The sequence below is a fragment of the Antedon bifida genome, chromosome 8 (assembly GCF_963402885.1).
Source record: "Antedon bifida chromosome 8, ecAntBifi1.1, whole genome shotgun sequence".
NCBI classification, from domain to species: domain Eukaryota; kingdom Metazoa; phylum Echinodermata; class Crinoidea; order Comatulida; family Antedonidae; genus Antedon; species Antedon bifida.
This window is the reverse complement of record NC_136233.1, coordinates 7259561-7279515: the sequence shown is the minus strand read 5'-3', so window position 1 is coordinate 7279515 and position 19955 is coordinate 7259561.

Here is a 19955-nt window from a genome sequence, read left to right as displayed (position 1 = left end):
CGATTGGTGTGTACTAGCCTACTTAGGTTTACTTAGGTTATATACTGGACGCAGAACTAAAGTCCTCTATATCCAGATCCAATTGGTCCAATCCTGGTATTTTGAATCCTTAACTTAACTCGTATATTACTGGTTAATTCCGCCAGAATTTGTTCTGACTATTTTTAAAACTGTTTAGTGAGGTTGCAACATGTTCAGGTAGTGCATTCCAATTATCGGCTAAAGGCAAATTTCCTTTTATCCAAATGGGAAACTCTCTTAGTCTTAGCTAGCTTAAGAGAGTGCCCCCGTGTTCTATTAGATACATTTAGTTTTAGGAAATCAGATACTGATTTATCATAATAGCCATTTAGAATTTTGAAAGTTTCAATCATGTCATTACGACATCTTCTATAGACCAAAGTAGGCAGTTTTAAATAATTAAACCCCTTAAGGTTAGGGATAAACGTGTAGCTCTACGTTGAACACTTTCTAGAAGATCTACATGTTTCTCTAAATATGGACACCACACAGAAACACTATATTCCAAATGGGGTCTAACAATGGCTTTAAATTTCTGCATTCAGAGTGAAAACTCGCCTAATCAGTCCCATTAGCCTATTTGCCTTGTTGACCTTCTCTGTTATATGCATTTCAAATGATAATTTACTATCTATTATAATTCCTAGTTCTTTCTCATGGACGACATGTAGGAGATTTTCAGTATTACTATCTGGGTCCAATGAATACTCATATTGAATATGTGTTGCATTCCTTCTTAATTCCAAAACCTTACATTTCTGTATATTAAACTCAAGTAACCAAGTTTCACACCATTTCCTAAAAGACTCAAGATCCTGATCATTTAAATTTGAGACCTCTCTATAAATTTTTTGTCATCTGCAAAAAGTAATACCTCAGAATTTACACATTCTGGCATATCGTTGATATAAATAACAAAAAGGAGTGGCCCTAGGACGCTGCCTTGTGGGATTCCACTTAAAACATTATGCCATTCTGATGCCTTTCCATTACTATTACTCTCTGAGTTCTATTATACAGAAATGATTCGATCCACATACCAACTTCTCCAAGAATGCCATAGCTTTCAAGTTTTCCTAGAAGCCTACGGTGTGGAACCTTGTCAAATGCTTTGGCAAAGTCCATGTAAATGACATCAATTGATCCACCCGCATCTATTAATTCTGTCCATCGATTTAAGGCCTTCAACAATTGTAAAGTTGTAGATCGTCCTGATACAAATCCAAATTTCTAATTAGAAAGTAAATTGTTATCTTGTAAATGCAAAATCTACATCTGTTTTTGTATACACAGGGTTTACTAAGTCATTGTTAGTTATTAGGTCAGGAACACCTTTCTTTAGCTTTAATTTAGAGTTTGTGTATCTCCAAAACCTTTTTGGATTTGATTTAGCTCATTCTTTTATTTTTCCTAGTTAGTGATCTAACCTGGTTTCGAAGCCTAGTATATTTCAGGAACTTATTATAATTTTTTGTTTCCATGTATCTTTGCCATGCTCTATGTTTCTTCCTTATTTTATCAATAATCTGTTTACTAAGTTGTGTTCTACTTTCTTCATTGGTTGTTTTATTTATTTTACGTGTTGGTACAAATTTATCAATGGACGCTTGTAATTCTTCCTCCCAATCTAAGGAGAGATACTTTAGCAGTTTTGTATTATTTTCCTTGTAATAGCAATAAAGTTTAGAATCCTGTTGGTTCTTCTTCTTCGTATTAGGAGCCAACTTCATATGTGAAGACTCTGCTCCTCCAACTCTGTTTTGCTAGCTCTACCGTATTTGGTTGTTTGGTTCAATTTAATATAGCAACAGTACGAGAAACAAATAATCTCATGATCTCCTTTCCCCAAAGGTGAAAGATGCTCTATATCAGTTATCATATCCTGATCATTTGTCAGAATGAGATCCAGTAAACTGGACTACTGATCAATTCGTGAGCGGGTAGGTTTTGTAATATGTTGAAACAGAAAGCTATATCTAAATTCCTCAATAAATATGCTAGATTGTGTACTGGGTGATGACAGTTGACTCAAGTTTATATTAGGGTGGTTGAAGTCGCCCATAACATTATATGACTAAAACCGTTCCTATTGATACCCCTTAACAAATTATGTGTAGCAAGACGTTATTTTCTAGACTACTGTTCGGGCTTTTGTAAACACATCCTATTAACATCCTATCATTATCTTGCAGGGATATTTCGGCCCATACTGATTCTAACCAATTTTTTTCATCAGGACTATTCCATGATCTTGATCTTAGATCTCTATGAATATATATAATAGCACCCCTGCCTACATTTACATCTAGGTTGCAATGAAACATTTCGTAATCATCACCAATACTCAACTCAACAGGTGAGACAGGGAATTTACTATATTTAGGCTTAACTTCCGTTACAGCAATAACCATAGGCCGCGACTTTAAATTCTGAAGTACCATCCTCAATTCTATAATTTTGTTTGGTAATGAACCTGCATTTGTATATAAACATGGTCAAGAAGTTAATAATTCAGGTAATTTATTAGTTTCTATGGTAATTGTCAAGGAATTTTCTAAATTATTATGTTGTGAGGTAACGTAACATTTTTTTTTGATACAATCTGCTATCCGTTTCTTTGACCACACTAGTCTCATTTCTATTACTTTTACTCTCGTCAACATTATGGAATGCCGAGCATTTCCATATTCTTTCTCAATTTGACGTGATTTTCTAAAATTTTCTGTTTGAGGATCATCAATGTTTGTTAAGTTAAATAATTCCACACTAGGAACTTCTTGGTGTCCCATAAAACTAGCATAATCGGAATATAAAATAGACTTTTCTTTTTCTTTAACTTCAACATTTCTTAAACTTAAATTTTCTTTTTTTGTTACTCTCTACTTTTTTCGACATCTAGTTTAACCAACTCTCCCCTTCGTATCACCCATCTATCATTCCCTTCTGATCGTTTTAATTTTAATTCGTCTCTCATTAATTTGTTTTTGGCCCTTTCATTTTGTGTTAAGTCTGGTGTAATATATATGTTTTTAGTTGAATCCAGCTTGCTAAGTTTCTTAGAATTAATCAGGATATCCCTCTTAGATTTGTTGAGTCCAGCACCACCTTCATAAGCCTAGGTCTACCATAATCGAAGTGTGTTTATAATTTTTACATCAGGAAGATTCAGATCATTTGCAAAGATATTTGTTATTTTTGCCTTATCTTCATTTTGTTCAATATGGTCATCATTAATTGATTCTGGCACATTATGGATAATTACATTTGTTTTCCTTCTTTCTCTATCCATGTATTCATCAAATTTTTCTTTGACCTCTTGGCCTACAATTTCCTTCAAGGAGCCTCTTATGTTTTCTATTTTCTCCTCATTATTTAGTTTATCTACTTTATCATTTAGGTGGGCTATTTAAATTGTTATGGTTTTTTCGAGTTTCCAAATTCTATTTTCTGTAGATTTAAGAAAGTAAGACACTTTCTCTTCTATAATTTTGTCTGAGACAACTGCTTCTACAGCCTTTGTTTCACAATTATGGCAAAACCAATGCATTGATTGCACAGAGGAAGCATCTCGTATTGATAGACCAACCTGTACATTTCATACAGTTCCATCCTTCGCATCTTTCGCACTGTATACATTTAGTAACCCCATTTATCTGATCATTGCAACCAATGCAGCAGTTGTCTTGATCTCTCTTATCCTGTGGATTTTTACTTAGACTTTTAGTTTTACTTCTTGTACTACCACGGTGTGACATTGTATACGATATTAATTACATTTCGCCACAAAAAAAAAAGTATTTTAAAAAAATTAAATATTAACTTATAAATAATATCGCAATTAGTAAATATTGTCAAATTATAATAGTGCACTATGGTTGAGCCAGATACACCGTCTCATCTATGTAGGTAGACTGACTAACTATCTCAGTCATGTGAAACAAGTCGTAGGCCTAGCCCAAGCCTTCTGTGTTGAAGATCAAATCAAATACTCTCCCTAGCCTAGGCTATTAACGTTTTACTACTAGGGCCTAGGCTAGAAATGTTTTTTTTTCCAACAACTAATACTTATAGCAACATACACTTGATTAATATCTATCGACAACTAGAACCCAAACAGAAGTATGGGGTTGCGCCATGAGTCGTCGGCCCGGGATCTATGTCAAAATGTACATAGGCCGACACCAGTTGTGTTTCGGTCGTCCCGTTATTAGTAGATTAAGTCAAACTTATATTTCTTTTACTTTAAGAAACCCTGAGTTAGATATTTTTAGTAATAATCTCCGTAAGTTTCGTAACATTGTTAGTAGTTTAGTTTAATATTTTTTATTGTATGAGTACGTGTTTGTCTGTGTTCCCTCCTGTAAGTGGTGAACCATGAGTTCACTGTTGGTTGGGAAATGAAATAAATAAATACATTTGACTGTCAAATCTAGACCGATATTATAATACTGTAATTCGCTGTCAGATAATCATTTAATTATTATCAAAACAGTCCATTAAAGTTTTTGTTGTAATAGGATACTTCACACTTGAAGTATCTAGGCTTGACCTTAGCAATAAAATAAACTAAAGTGACAGAAATTGAGTCTGTTTCATATCAAAGTATGAATTCTTGTTGTATTTTACTTCAAATACAAGTTATTCACTTCTGTAACAAAAAAATAATATTTATTCACGTATAAAAAGACAAAAGAAACTGACAGACAATTTAAGAATTTGTTGCTTTAAATTACATTTTTTCAGGTAATTAATTGTTTGGTTAACGTGAATAACTATTATTTGACAATAAAATGACGCATTCAAAAACAAATTTGAAATAAAAAATATTTTTCAGAGGGACAATAAAACTGTTACGTCAATAAGCGAGCAGCGTTTTTTGTAAGAAATATTTCTTGCTTATAAATAAGTTATTAATCTATTATTAAAATGTAATTGTTGTGTATATGATCACTGAATTATTTAGATAAAAAAATTAATGGAAAACGAGCGTACGTCATTGTAGCGTTTTTTATTTTACTAAGTAATAAATATAATAATACTAATAAATTCGTGTTATTTTTTTATAAAAGGGAAATCTCCCGACGCGCGTGCATGGAGCGCACAGCCAGAGCCGTTCCGAAATTCAATGGATTAAAGCTATTTTTGTTTTCGCAGTAACCCTATAATTTTATATTATTTTTATCTCATCTGCAAGGTAAATTACATGGAACTGGAATAGGTGGGTCACAAGTCATAGAAACAACTTAATATTTCGTTCAGATGGATCTGGAAAAAAATGTTCGAACACATCTTAAAAAAACTGGCACAAAAGAAAATGACGCAACAAAATTAATGAACGCCGCATTTTTTAGGATGCGAACACGACTTCCAAAAAATGTCGATGTTACTTAAGGAAAGAATCATTAAAGAAAATCCTGATTTCGTAGAATATTACGGAAAATTGGCCACAAATTTGTTAAAATACGCTAATTTGTCACACTAGTCCAGATCCCTTTGTATTTCCGTGTGCAGATCATTGGGAAAGTGTAAACATTGTGTTTTATAAATATTTGAATCATGCTGGTTATAAAAACCCATGTTGTCAAATTTCTAAAATTCATCTCTGACCTCAATTTGAATGTTTTGACCCATTGAAAACAAAATGGTCATATCTTTGCAACGCTTAGATTAAATGAAATAATTTTAGTGTCAAATTATTTGGGAGATGAATATTAATATTCGTTCTAATGGAAAAGTTTGTCCAAAAATGGCTAGAAGTATGATTTTTGGCATTTTTAACCTTTTCAAGAAAATGACCCAAAATATTTTATTGACCTATGACCTGTACTTGTAGTACACATTCCTATAATCTCAAAAGCTATTGGCCGTAAAAGGGTTGTTTTTGTGAAATTGTTCGAAAAATTTACATTTATATGTTGTATAATAACAACATTTTATAGAAATGTAAACTAATTCGATTTATGATCACTAACTTTGTAATTTATTAACATCACTAGCGTTTGTTATCTAGTATTAACATGTGTTATATTTGCTGATTTTAAGCACTTCACATGAATTTATCAGAATTATGTGTATTTAAAATAAAGTTTTATTTTTTTTTGATGTAAAGAAAATTTAATTATCTATCAAATAAGACCATTTTCAAATTATTATGGCTAAAACTTAATTAAATACAAGCAAAAAAAGTGTATTTTTACTTGTGTGAACAGCGCCCTCAATCTTCATTTTTCCCCTCAAAATACCACATTGAGATCCAGCCACTGATACCCACAGCATTGTCATTTTTTCAGTAATATGCCTTTGGATTTAAAATAAATATATATATATATATATATATAAATCCAAAGGCAAATTATTGAAAAAATGTGGCTTCAGTGGCTGGAAAAAAAAGCGAAAAGCTAAATCAAAACGATAAAGTAAAACAGCCAGAAAAGTTAGCAGAGCTTTCGGGCAACACTAGCCCTTCATCAGTGCAAGTAAAGGAATTTGGATAAAGTCATAGCATAAGAACTGGCAAGTGCTGCCTGGGTGGACAGGAATAAAGGAAATATAACAAAAGAGACAGAGTGGTGAATGGTGGGTGGAGACTGAATAAGAGTAGAAAACAAAGAAGGTATCTTGGTAGAGATATAAACAATTTTGGAATGGAACTTAAATTGTGGTTAATATTTAAACTTAAATTTTGGTAGTCAATGGAATAATTTTACCTATCTGGGAGTATGTTCCTAAAGTTAAGTCTAAAAGGTTTTGTGGTTTTAAGTAGTAATGCCAAGTGGTTTTCTTTGTCTTTGCGAGTTTTGTCGCTCCATTTGACATCATGGTCTATTGCAATAACTCTGAAATTTGCAATTTAATCGAGTGACCAGCTGAATTTAAATGTTCGGCTACAGGTTGATCAAGCTTTAATGTTTTGATAGCTCATCTGTGTTGTGTCATTCTAATACGGATAGTGTTTTTTGTTTCCCCGGCGTACCACAAATATTATAACACGGACCAACACACGGACCAATCACATTACACTTAAGTGTAAAAAAAACCAATACACGATCGTATTGCACTTAAGTTAAATACAATTGCACTGAAGTTAAATACAATTGCACTGAAGTTAAATTCAATTGCACTGAAGTCGAATTGGGCAAAATGACGATCCATTTACACTTCAGTGCAATTGTATTTAACTTAAGTTTAATTAAAATTTGTATTCAACTTAAGTGCAGTTACAATTGCACTTTAGTGCAAGTCATTTAAACTTAAGTCGAATGTATTGCACTTAAGTCGAATGTATTGCACTTAAGTTGAATGTATTGCACTTAAGTGCAATGTATTCAACTTAAGTTTAATTCAGAGGTAAATGATAAAACGGCTTGCCATACGTACGTCGATACACAGTAGGCCTACACAACGCGTGGTTCCTAAAGCTTGGTTCTCACTAGCGACGCAACGCAATCTACGCAACGTAAGCAAATGCCTTTCCAATCATTGTGTTTGCCCCCGCCTGCGTGAAATCAAACCTACGATGTTTGCAGCACTATTGCGTCGTCGGTTCCCACTTGTGATTACGCAATACAGCACTTTGCGTCGATACATCGCTGCGTTGCGTTCTAGTGGAAACCACGCTTAATAGAACGCAACGCAGCGACGTATTGACGCAAAGTGATGTATTGTGTAATCACAAGTGGGAACCGACGAGCAACAGTGCTGCAAACATCGTAGGTTTGATTTCACGCAGGCGGGGCAAACAATTATTGGAAGGGCATTTTCTTACGTTGCGTCGCGTTACGTTATGTCACTAGAACGCAACGTAACGCAGCGACGAATCGACGCAAAGTGCTGTATTGCGTAATCACAAGTGGGAACCGACGACACAATAGTGCTGCAAACATCGTAGGTTTTATTTCACGCAGGCGCGGGGTGAACCAGGTCAAAGTCTACGGCATTGTAACGTTGACGCGCAACAAGCAGGTTCGATTTCACGCAGGTGGAGGCAAACACAATTATTGGAAGGGCATTTACATACGTTGCGTAGGTTGCGTTACGTTGCGTCGCTAGTGAAAACCAAGCTTTAGATCGCTGGCAATTAAATAATAATAATAATAATAAATAATAATATATTTATACAGGATAAAACAATCAGATAACAGTGTATCTGTTTTACATTGTGGTTCTGTCTTAATCAAAATATACAAAAGAGAAACTTAATTAAATATAACACAGTGTTTATGAAAAGAAATGAGATTTGTATCTAGCCTTAAAGGACGTAATTGTTGGTGCCGATTTAATATTAATTGGTAAACTGTTCCATATTTTTGCGCCTGCAACTTTAAAGGACGAATTCATTTTACTAAGGGTGTATTTAGGTATTGTTACATTCAAATGTTCTACTCCACGTGTTAAGTGGGTGTGAATATCGCGAATCAATTCAATTTCATTTACTAATCTAATTGGTGCAAGGCCGTAAACACATTTATACATTAGACATGCTAGGGAGAAATCTCGTTTCTCTTCAAGAGTTTGCCACGACAGGTTCTGGATGATGTTGTCACCCCTTACATTAATATAATCAAAGTTGTTAGTTACAATTCGAGCAGCTCTTTGATGTCGCTTTAAAATATTTTTGTTTAACTCTGTCGTATTTCCCCAGACTGTTATAGCATAATCACTACAAGGCTGAATTGTACTTATATATAGAGTTTCTAGTAACGGTTTACTTAAACTACTAGCCATTTTACCTAGCATTGTTATTTTATATCCAATATTTTTACTAAGACATTGAGTATTTTGTTTCCAAGTTAACATTTCATCGATTACGACTCCCAGATACCTTATACTATCAACTTGTTTTAATTTACTGGTTCCAATTTGTATATTTAAATCATTACTGTCAGCTGTATGATTGTTTCTTAGTAACATAACCTTTGTTTTTTTTCAGTATTTATAGAGAGGTGGTTGTCATCATACCATTTACCAATGTTATCAATAATTATTTGTAATGAATCATTTACTATCTTAGCAGTATCACCTGAGGTGTAAACCACAACATCATCAGCAAAAACACTGCAAGTTCCATTTACTATAGACTGCGAAATATCATTTATGAAAATGAGAAACAGGATGGGTCCCAGGACACTTCCTTGTGGAACACCAATATTGATTTCTTTAAGTGTAGATTTGTTATTGTTACAGTATACAAACTGTTTTCTGTTTTTTAAGTAATTACTAAACCAGTAAACAACATTTTCATGGAAACCATATTTGTAAATAGTATCCCCATTTTACACTTTCTCTGGGAAAAAATTAGAAACATGTGTTTCTCAACTGATTTGTGTCATATGGGGTCTATATATCCACCAAAAAAAAGTTCCAGCTCATCTGGCCTGGGGAAAGCCGCCATTTTGGATTTCAAAATGGCCGCCATAAAATACAGGTTTTTGCTCATATCTCCTCTTCTACATCATGCATGGAAATGATTTTGGTGGCAAAGTGTATGTTTTGAGGGTCAAGGAATCTAAATACAGAATTTTGAAGTTTACTCAATGACCGCCATCTTGTTTTTCAAAATAGCCGCCTTAAAATACAGATTTGTGCTTATCTCAGCTTCTACATCATGTATAGACATGATTTTGGTGGCAAAATGTAGGTTTTGACGGTCAAGGAATCCAAATACAGCATTAATTTGAATTTCACCCAATGGCCGCCATTTTGAAAATCAAAATGGCTGCTATAAAATTTACAGATTTTTCCTCTTATCTCAGCTTCTACATCATATGAACGTAATTTTGGTAGAAAAGTATATGTTTTGAAGGTCAAGGAATTCAAATATAGTATTTTAAAGTTCACCTAATGCCCGCCATTTTGTTTTTCAAAATGGCTGCCATAAAATTTACCGATTTGTCCTCGTACCTCAGCTTCTACATCGTGCATAGAAGTGATTTTGGTGGCAATGTTTATGTTTTGAGGGTCAAGAAATCTAAATACAGCTTTTTGAAGTTCACTCAATGGCCACCATTTTGATTGTCAAAATGGCCACCATAAGCTACAGGTTTTTGCTAATTTTATGAGCTACTATGATTATGATTTTGCTAAGCCTATGTTTTGAAGGTTACAGAATAAAAACAAAATTCAGCTTTTGAAATACAGTTGGAAAGTGATGACGAGAATAAGTCATGTCAATATGTTGGTGATAATATGGGAACCACAATGATTATGACCCCAGGAGATACTGTACACAAGAAGATATCCGCGATGTGCTGTAACTATATCATTCGCGTGAAGAACCTAAAAATAAAATATCCTAAAAATGTTTGTTAGACGACATTTTAAGATATTTTCCAAATCCTAAAGAGAAACATGGCCAACTTTAGTTAAGCATTCCAATCAGATACATTATAGATAAAGCAAGTAAAGCAATTTAAAGCAACATATCTTATGTGACTGAATGGATGGTTACCTAATACACTGGGGACTAACACTACTTCACCATAACTGGTCTGGATTTATGCATGTAGGTATAATAATAATAATAATAAATAACATTTATAAAGCGCAAGAGACAAAGGTTTCAAAGCGCTGTGTTTCCAAGATCTGTGCAAGTAGTAGCGTGTGATTATGCTTCTCTGAAGAGATGAGTTTTGAGTTTAGTTTTAAATGTGATAACAGATTTTGATGAGCGTATTTCGAGGGGTAGAGTGTTCCAGAGTTTTGGGGCTGCGACAGCGAAAGCACGATCACCGTAAAACCGAGTTCTGGAACGGGGTCCAGGTTTTAGAAGAAGTCTGCAGGATGAACGAAGCGAAGAGTTGGTTGACGGAGTAATGATGTCACATATGTAGGCTGGAGCACATCCGTTGATGGCCTTATATGTCAGCAACAGGATTTTAAAACGAATGCGCTGAACAACAGGCAACCAGTGTAAGTCACGAAAAACGGGAGAAATATGTTCATGTCGTTTAGTGCCAGTGATAAGTCTTGCGGCGGAATTTTGGATTCGTTGAAGAGGAGACAGATAAGAAGTTGGTAGGCCGTACAGAAGCGAGTTATGACAGTCCAGACGGGATGAAACAAAAGCATGAACAAGACGTTCAGTTGATGTTTTGTCAAGGTACTTACGAATCTGGCCGATCTGGTAAATTCCAAAGGAAGCACCACGACAAACATTACGAATGTGTTCTTTTAAACCGAGGCTGTTGTCTAGTTGGACGCCAAGATTTCTGGCTGAGCTGGAGGTAGAGACACAAGTATCTCCGATATGGACCAAAGGAAATGATGATGCCTCACGGAACTTTGAATGAAAATGGATCATTTCAGTCTTGGAGTCGTTGAACATGAGTTTATTTTGAATGGCCCATGAGCGAACATCTGCGATGCATGATTCAAGGCTGTTAACAGATTCAGAATGATGTGTAGGTTTCATGATTAAATATAGTTGAGTGTCATCTGCATAGATCATATGACGAACTTCCGGGTGGGAATCAATGATGTTGCTGAGTGGTCCAGTGTATAAGATGAAATCGAGTGGACCTTTTACGGATCCCTGCGGTACACCCCAGGGTAGAGCGAACTCATCAGACATCGAATCACCCACAATGATTGCTTGTCTACGATTCTCAAAATATGAAATAAACCATTTCAATGCGGTTCCGCTTATGCCGTATCTTTTCTGAAGACGTTGAAATAATAAATCATGATTGATCGTGTCAAATGCGGCGGAGTAGTCGAGTAGAATAAGTACCGCTTCATTACCTTTGTCTAAAGCAAGTAGTAGATCGTTTGTAACACGTAATAAAGCGGTTTCAGTTGAGTGGAAGCGGCGGTAGGCTGATTGGACTTTTGAAAACAGGAAATGTTCATCCATATATGCTTTTATCTGAGCAGTTGCAATTCTTTCCAAGACTTTGAAAAGGAAGGGAAGATTTGCTATTGGTCTATAATTTTGTAGGACGTTGGAGTCGAGATTTTGCTTTTTCAACAGAGGCATAACGAGGGACAATTTAAATGCAGATGGTACAGTACCAGATGACAGCGACATGTTGACGATTTTAGTGATATGCGGTAGTAGAGCGTCAATGCAGTTTTTTAGTAACCATGTTGGAATTGGGTCAAGTCTACTGGACTTAGATGCGCTTTCAGCGATGACTTTGCGTACCGTATCTTCTGATGTTTGCTCGAATTTAGCGAAACTACTATTACATGAATCGTCGACGTTGACAGTTATTAGTGGAGTGTTTATGGAGTTAAGTTTCTTGCAAATCTTCAGAATCTTTTCATTAAAGAAACAGCCAAACTGGTTTGCGAGATCCATTGAAGATGTGTGTTTTGGCAGAACAGGAGAAGAATCGACCGAGTACAGTTTACTTATGATGCGGAAAAGGTTCTTGTCATCCGCATTAGCGATTTCATTGCGATGATAATTGCATTTTGCTAGATCTAGCATATCTTTATATGCTTTGCATTCCAACTTGTACCTCTGTTTGTCGATATCCAAACCAGATTTCAACATTCTGCGTTCTGATCTCCGTTTGACGCACTTCGCTTCACGGAGTTCATGCGTGTACCATGGTGCCCGTGGTCTAATGGTGACCAGTTTAGTTGTTAACGGAGCATGTTGGTCAAGGATGTACTGCAATACATTATTGTATTGGTCAGCGAGATCGGAGACATTATCTTCCGGTGCGCAGACGAGCGGGGAATTCATTATATCTTCCACAAAACAATTTAGATCAATGTTACGAAGTTTGCGGAAGGAGGTTGTCCGCGTTGGTTGTTTAGGATGTGATAAATCCATCAGGCTGATGACAGCCATATGGTCGGATGGTAGTCCTTGTTTGACAGTGGTTTGTTTTATTATGTTGTCGTTTTTCCGAGAGATTAGAAGGTCCAGTGTGTGCCCACTAACGTGAGTGGGGCCTTGGACATGTTGATGAAGACAACTCGTGTCAAGCAGTTCATCAAATCGCTTGGTGTTGTTGTCCAAGAGGTCATCTGTGTGAATATTGAAATCACCAACAATCAGAAGGTTTTTGGTGCAAGAGACTGATTCAAGAAGTGATGAGAATTCAGTGATGAACAAGTCAAAGGTAAGTTTGTTTTTTGTCGATGGTGGTGGTCTGTAAATTGCAATCAAGTTAATTACAGATGAATTGGAAGTGATCTTGATATCCATATGTTCGAAAGACCGGAAACTTGTTGAAACATTTGGTGTTATTTGGAGTCCACGGTGCGAAATGATGCATATTCCACCTCCGCGTCCACCTGTAGGGCGTGGCGCATGTGACACCACGAAATTTGGGAGGGTGTTACTCACGTCCGCGATGAAGTGGTTGTCACTTGCATCACCTTTCAACCAACTTTCGGTAATTACTAAAATGTCAAATTTAACATCCAAAATAAAATCACAAATGTGAACAGTTTTATTTCTTAAAGAACGTGCATTCCACAGTCCAAAACAGATGGAACTCGAACTACGAGATTGTTCAGTATCCACGGAAACAGGTCCGCGAGGTTGAGGGATGTGTTCAGTGGCGGCAGAGATAAGCTTGCTTCGTCGTCGACCAGCCTTCTTTCCTCTATGTGTTTTTCGAGTTGAGAATGCTCGGCATGTAGTAAAGGCATTAATATTCAAACGATTTATAGTGTCAATTTCAGATGGAGTCAACGATGACTTTAAGTTTCCAGATAATCTGAGAAGTTGATCACGATCGTAGTAAATCATAGACGCTATAGATGAACTGACAGGTTGAAATTAAAGTCAATGAACACCCGTTATGATAAGACGATTCGGTTCTGTGAAGTAAGCCGACTACTACAATCCTAGGCCTACCGTAGTTGACAAATCCGGCAAAGAATGTTGAATGAACCGTGGATACGGCTGACCGCGAAGGCTGACCGCACAGGAATGTGAGTAGAAAGGCAAACGAAACTGGCCTAGGAAAAACGGAACATTAGTTTCGCTAGTAGACCAACGATGTTATCTTCACAAATACATACAACGGTCAGTAATAACCAGGAAAAGTTCGATGTGGCATTAAACACACAGATTTCAGTATACAGAAACTGTAATTTTACAGAAACTTGGAGAACAGATCAGACTGGCCGCTTGTAAGGCGCACACATCAATCTTATTGGTATAATGCGATAACTGGACAAATCGACGATAGTTTATGCCGATCATTCTTTTTATACAATGGTACAGCCACTCTGAAAACGTATATCTAGCTGCTCATCTACCAGTCATAATAATCAGACACGGAGGAGTTTATCTTTTCAGGAGCTTTCTTGGTTATATTGGACATACTGGTTGGTTGAGGTTTTGAAGTTGTGCATAACCTACTTTAAAGAGAGCTGTATATTTTAAAGCTCTTAGAGGATGCAGCTATGTATCATATAATGATGACACGAGATGAGGATGTACCATTTTGTCTCCAGATAGACACAGTATAGGACAATTGACCATGATGGCTAATATGCCTGAACGACAAATTTCCATATACATACAATACAAGATGTTCCAAAAGAATGGATATCATACAACGTGTTAAGAATCAGTTTTCAGACATGAGCACAATAGAGAAAACCTTATGTATATCTTGAAATTTGTCTTTCAGCATTTCCAGATATAGCCTTCCACTTTTGGCATTTTGGCCATGACCAGCGTCTGCAAATATGAAAGCATACTGTAGATGTTATATCTGAACCTGGAGCTCCCAATTGCACAATCATGCCTAAACAGTTATACCATCATTCTAATGATACAGCCACAGCTTAAATGTTCTTGATATCTTTTTGACTTTCCCAGAAAGCTCTTAAGAATCTTTCGAGTTTGACGACAAATGGCAGTTTTCTTTCTCTAACTATTTGCATTACTTTACGTCACATTGGTTGATCGAAGGTTATTAGGATGGCAGATAAGCAGCTAGATTTAAACATAAATGCAGACCATTTAGGGTGACTAGTGTTGATCTCCCAGTGTATTACCATGTATTCATAAGATATGTTACTTGCTTTATTGGTTGATCGAAGGTTATTAGGATGGCAGATAAGCAGCTAGATTTAAACATAAATGCAGACCATTTAGGGTGACTAGTGTTGATCTCCCAGTGTATTACCATGTATTCATAAGATATGTTACTTGCTTTATCCATAAGTTGTACTTTTAACTGCAAGTTGGCCATGCTTCTCTTTATATTTGGAAAATATCTTTACATGTCTATGTAACTTCTTTAGAATATCTTGTTTAGTAGTTTCTTCTCGCGAATGATAGTTACAGTACACTCTCTGGTATCTTCTTGTGTACCTCTTTGGTCGTAATCAGTATGGAACTCGATCTTGTGATTAACTCACGACGTTTACATAGTAATAATGAGGATTGTGATAGCGATAGATCTCGGAGACTAGACAAAGGGGATTGTACATAAATGTTGTTATTATTATATGTTGTGCCAGTTTGATTGGGAATTTTAAAACTATTACTGTATTTAACAAACTGTATGCAAAAAAAAGCAACATCTAAAGCCAGTGCAGTGGAGCAGTAGCCTTCAACTATGAAGTTTGGTCCTAAATGGAATAAGATCTGATCACTTTCCGACTCTGTATTTTAATGCTGATTTTTTATTCTGTAACAATCAAAACATAGACTTAGTTATCAAAATCATGTCTTCGTTATTTATATGAGCTACGAAATTAGCAAAACCTGTATTTTATGGCGGCCATTTAAAAAAACAAAATGGGGGGGCCATAAAGTGAACTTCAAAAAATGCTGTAATTGAAATCCTTGACCCTCAAAATATATACATTGCCACCAAAATCACTTCCATACATTATGTGGAAGCTGAGATAAGAGCAAAAATCTGTATTTTTTTGGTGGCCATTTTGAAAAACAAAATGGCGGCCATTGAGTGAATTACGAAAATGCTGTTTTTCGATTTCTTGACACTCACAACTACACTTTGTCACTAAAATCACGTTCATACACGATGTAGAAGTTGAGATGAGTACAAATCTGTATTTTATGGCGGCCATTTTGAAAAACAAGATGGCGGACATTCAGTAAACTTCAAAATGCTGTATTTGGATTCATTGACCCTCAAAACATATACTTTGCCACCAAAATTATATCCATACATGATGTGGAAGCTGATATATGAGCAAAAATATGTATTTTATGGCGGCCATTTAAAAATCCAAAATGGCGGCTTTCCCCAGGCCAGATGAGCTGGAACTTTTTTTTGGTGGATATATAGAACCAATATAACTCAAATCAGTTGAGAAACACTTGTTTTTTTTTCCCAGATTGGAAAGCTTAAATAACAAAATTGAGTGATCTATCGTGTCAAAGCACTTGGATATAATGATCTAAGAAACAAGCGCCGACGACCTCTGAGTCATTAAAACTTTCTAACCAACCATCAAGTACTCTGTGCAAGCATGTTACAGTAAATGCGTGCATATAAAATGTAATAGTCCTCCGACGTTTATACTCATGGTCAAAATTAATGGAACGTCGCGATTTTCTAGGCGCTGAAGCTACGAAGTGAACGCGAATGATTTTTACTGTATATTATTTTCCCCGACGAAAAAAACTCGCGTCCCCGACGGGGGCTAGGCTCCCCGTAGAGCCCCCGTAGAACTAAAAGAACCCGAAAAAGCCAGATTATTAGTTGAGTATCAATAGAAGTACCTAAGATATAATTTATAAATTCCATAGGAGCAAACTTATTAACTATCATGAATATTGATAGATTAAATATTGTATTTTTGTAAAGTAAGGTTTGGGTAATAATTTAATGTTTATTCATAGTTATTATAGCAATATTATTAATTTATTATTTATAGCATAGTCTACCATACTACTCTACTCTCTAGAGTACTAGCTACTGATTGTAATTGTAATATTTATTGCCATCCATATAAAAAAAGTAGACAGATCAAACAATTTGTACATTAACAATAATACAATAAAAATAAGTTACAATATTATGGAATAGCAGAGGATAACCCTTTAAGCTCAAGAGCTCGTTTCAGAAGGGGTCCTCAACATAAACCAAATTATATTAACATAAAAATTCAAATATAAAGTATGATAATTATAACTTAGATATTATACAGATATTTTATAAGTAAAAGGTTTTAGAGATAATATCAATTTGTAAATTAGGTTTTGTTTATAAAACGACATTTCATAGAAAAATATTTTAAATGTGTACAGTTTATATTCAATTAATTATTATTGACAATGTAGTTAGATTTTTATTTTACAATTAAGATTAAATGAAATATTGACTATTGGTACTAAATTGTCATTTGTGAGGCAAGATATTTCTTTAGAGCTACCTTGAAGGCAATATGAGAGGTATTATCCTTCAAGTTCTTTGGAAGTTTATTCCAAAGTAAAATGGCATTAAAAAAGAAGGTTTTACTAATAACATAATTATTTTTTGGCAACACAAAATTGAAATCCCTTCCTCTGGTACCGTAATGATGTTTAAATTTATCGAAATTAGTTGACATAAATTGTGGACTAATATTATAAAATATATTATATGTGTGGCTGAGTGACATTTGTTTTACTCTAGTTTCAATATTTAACATTTTTAACCTTAAAAAATCCTGCTTATGATACATATTGTGCTTCCCAAGTATGAACCTAATTATTCTGTTCTGTGCTCTCTGTAGTCTTACTTTGGAATCTGCTTTGATGCCCCAATACCATGAGGACACAGCATAATTAATAATACTCAGGGCCAGTGAGTCAAGAATAGTTTTTCTAATTGGTAAACTAAATGTATAACATTGTCTATAAGCAAATTTTAATCTTGAATTTACCTTTTTCAAAATGTTTGAGACAATGAGGTCTCCGTTTAGATTTTGATCCAGCTCAACACCCAAGTACTTCAAAGACTTACTGGAAGAGATCTTAATACCATTGTACATAATATGAAAATCATTTTTGGTATGAAGCGATTTTTTCGAGCCTCTGGTGGACAAGGCCTATATCTATATTAAAACAAACTGCATTTCTCTGCTATTTTTAAACATTCAAATAGGGTACGATAGTCAAGTCATAATTTGTCACAGTCTGGCAGTATCACATTTCAAAAATTAAATGTATATCATATTTTTTTCGGTGACAGAATATCGTAATTCAATAAACTCTCTCTCTCTAGAGTGGAAAGTTGGTCTACCTTTACCGTTATAACAAAATTGGCACGTCGGTAATGGAATCAACATCTTATCTGATATTTATGTAGAACGTACCTGTTGCTATAATTTATAATCGATCCATTATAAATGTAAATACACATTTATGTAAAGATGCCTTTAAACTGTCTCTGGCGGACACTTCATTTAAACACGATGTAGGCCTAACCCTCACACCATACCCATCCATCGATGCAGTTTTCTGTAGAACGTACCTGTTGCTATAATTTGTAATTGATCCATAGAAATGTAAATACAATAGTATGTAAAGATGCCCTTAAACTGTCTCTGGCGGACACTTCAGTTAAACACGATTGGTAGGTAGGTAGGCCTATCCCTTCACACCATAATGCTTTGATTTATCCCAATCGAATCAAGACCATTAATGAAATAAATTACTAAAATAAAAACGGAATCTAAGCGTTATTTCATTTTTGCGTAGCACGCCATTTTTATCATGTCAAAAGTTGTTCCATATTATGAAATACAATTTCATAAAGTTTCGTGGAAAAATAATTTTTTGCTCAGAATTTTTGAGCAACCATCAAATTTCATAAAATCGCGCGTAACTTACGCTGCACGACTCTAACGTCATATTACAAAGTTTCCTGCACATCTACAGTTTAAGGTCAATCTTCTGACAAAGTTATACGATGTCATGTCCACAAAAATTATAGATAGGGCCTACACATGCAACAAAATTCTGGGAAAGAAATAAGAATAAGATAGAATCTAGATTTGAACTCGTCACTTTGACGAATTCATTCATTCATAATAACATTTATTTCTTATATTTCTGGTTATCCGACGCGCAAACGCCACGTGCACGTCATACGTTAGAATATTGCGCACAGAAAAACGATTATGCGATTGTGACCTGAAGAAAATATACTGTATACATACTACATACAGTGCATAATAGGTGGAAATACCGGAACCCGCCTTTTATTTCAATTTTTAACATGATGACGTCATCATAATGAAACGCGTAGATAGTAATTTTGGAAGGAAATTATCTGAGCAACAACATATTAACGTGTTGAAGAAATTTGGATACGTAGAATATGGATGCGCGCTCTTTTAAATGTCATGAACTATGACTCAAAATATGAAAATACGACTTTTATAATTCAACTGGCCATATGATGACGTCACAATATCCGATGCGCAAAATTTGTACATAAATTCGTATCTACAATTCAACAGCTTGAATAAAATGTTTTAATGATGAGTATCACTTTTCATTCTGAGGAGCTATAACATATTGAAATTTACTGTAATGATGAAAAAAGTGACCCAAGTGTTTCACGCTTTTGATTATGATGGCGTCATTAAACATTTTAGAAATGGTAAATCATGCGAAAGATAATTGATTGACCTAGACAATATAAAAAAATGGGGAAAAATGGACTAAGTGGAGATGCGATCTATTAAATGTGATGAGCTATGACGAAAGAGACAAAAATCCTATATTTTATATTCGAGTGGCCATACGATGACGTCACAATGTCCGGTTAGCCACAATGTAGTTTAGAAACTAAGGCATAATTTTGACGAATTTTTGAAAATGTTCATCAAAAACGCGTGCAAATTGTCCAATTTGACGTGATTTTAAGTCGAAATTTTTTGAAAATTGGTAAAAATACTAGAAAAGGCTGGAAAAACATAATTCACGAAAAAAAAGGTGTTTTCAGCGCTATGTGCGCACCGCGCGCGTAAAAATGCGCGTTCGTGAAAATGTT